General features: G+C 39.3%; 1 long non-coding RNA gene across 1 annotated transcript; it reads right to left on the bottom strand.

Annotated features, from left to right (window-relative positions):
• Window positions 1-680: 680 nt before the first annotated feature.
• On the bottom strand, window positions 681-1,755 carry LOC130140504 (uncharacterized). The gene is made up of 2 exons (XR_008818490.1): window positions 1,410-1,755; window positions 681-1,029 (listed from the first exon to the last, which is right to left on the bottom strand). It is a non-coding gene; the product is annotated as an uncharacterized LOC130140504 (long non-coding RNA).

Below are 1,755 nucleotides of genomic sequence, written 5' to 3'. Positions count from 1 at the left end.
CGGGCAAAACTATTGAACTGGTTGATTTTTTTTTTTATCTATCATATTCTAACTCTCAACTTACTCTCAGATTTTTGCCTTATCTCTTACAGAACATGGGAGTCGAAATCCACATTTGAAACTACACGTCTCCACCCCTAACCCTCTAAGAAGGTGGGAAATCGAACTTCCCACCTCCACTTTCCCAAGTAGAAAGGGTGGCTATAGGGGCAAACCCAATGATTGAATTGCTTGGTTAAATATCATACTTTTAGGTAAGTCTGCAAAAGACATTTTATAACTTTTGTGCTGGTCAGAATCGTAGTTACACTCAGGTGGAAGAATAAGGTATGCACATATTTCCATGTCAATTGATGCTAATGGCACTGTATAACGATAGATATACAAAACATAACACCAAATTATTGCTTCTAAAAAGACGCACGGCCACAACAAATGAGTTCTGGACAGCCAAGCTTTTGAAACTAATCGCTGTGAACAAATAGCTAGCTGTCTCAACTTGCAGTCTCTCGAAATTTCATATTCTTTTGTATTTCTCATCAAACAATTGACATCTTCTTTTAAAAATGCTACCTAATCTGAGCTTGATACTTCGGAGTTTGTAACCCGCGTTATTCGTGGACATTTAGCCATCATTGAGGAGAGAAATTTTATCCGTTTTGCTGTACACCGAACCAAAGGAGACAAGATTAACTCCTCTTGAATTTCAATAATGTGATCTAAATTACTCATTAACAAAAATTCGAAATAAAGACTTTGCGTTCTAATCTACTCTCATATGCTTTCATCCAAGAGTACATCTCGGGAGTTTACCATCAAACAAGTAAAGTCCTCATTTATGTGTAAGACAATTTCATAAGACCGTACTAGTAATCGAGCTACTGACAATCTCGCGACCATGAAGGTCTAAGGTCGAGGCTCAGTAGCTATCCACTTATAGAGTCCTTTAGGAACATAAGTAGATCTTGTAACCTTGCTCAAATGAGTATTCCAAGAAGCATTCTACTTGCACATCCAAATATCCTCTTTCTGCAAAAAATGATGGCCAAAATCAGATGAAAATCATGAAATTACACTCTCAAACACACGCGCGCCCGCACGACACACAATTGCTACTTGACTCAAAAGGTTCTCAAGAAGATCAAAATATCTGGTTAGATGTTACAGTTTTTCTTGAGAGAGGGAGGATTCACATGCTTATTTGTATATGCATAGTAGGTTTTTCATTGAAGGAGAATTAGGAAATGAAACTGTTGGAGCTAAACTTTCTAGCTTCCCATGGACACAGCAAGTACCTAAGATAAAGGAGACAGATGCGATCTACAAATGGATTGTTACAAGGCTCAGTGCACAAAACATCTCGGTCTTGAGTAGGCAAATGCTATATGAAAATTTCGGTTTCTGCTTACGGTGGTCCGAAACTCAAATTCGAGAACAAGGGGTTACCTGAAGAATCGTCAGCTGAGAAGAGAGTCCTGGTGTCACCACCATTACGATCGTTCTCGCCATTTCTTGATCTCTCGCCTAAGAAAGGTTTGGCCGAATCAGTGGAGCTGATAAAACTGCCCATCATCTGAGCAATTCAAGAGGCTCCTTGTTCACAGACCAGTGGGGTGTCCTAAGGCTTCAAATTTATTGCTGCTGTGGACGGAGAATAGCGGTTCTCAACACATCTTTAAATAGAGACGAAAAGTCTACCCCTCTATTAGATATCTATAGAGGTTTAGATCGTGGGCAGAAATTGACTTCTTTGGA

Source organism: Syzygium oleosum, unplaced genomic scaffold, assembly GCF_021117445.2.
Source record: "Syzygium oleosum isolate NSW1041296 unplaced genomic scaffold, Sole_v2.1 Sole_v2.19, whole genome shotgun sequence".
Classification (NCBI taxonomy): Eukaryota; Viridiplantae; Streptophyta; class Magnoliopsida; order Myrtales; family Myrtaceae; genus Syzygium; species Syzygium oleosum.
Note: the sequence above shows the minus strand (reverse complement) of the source record. Positions and strands in the feature narration are given on the sequence as shown.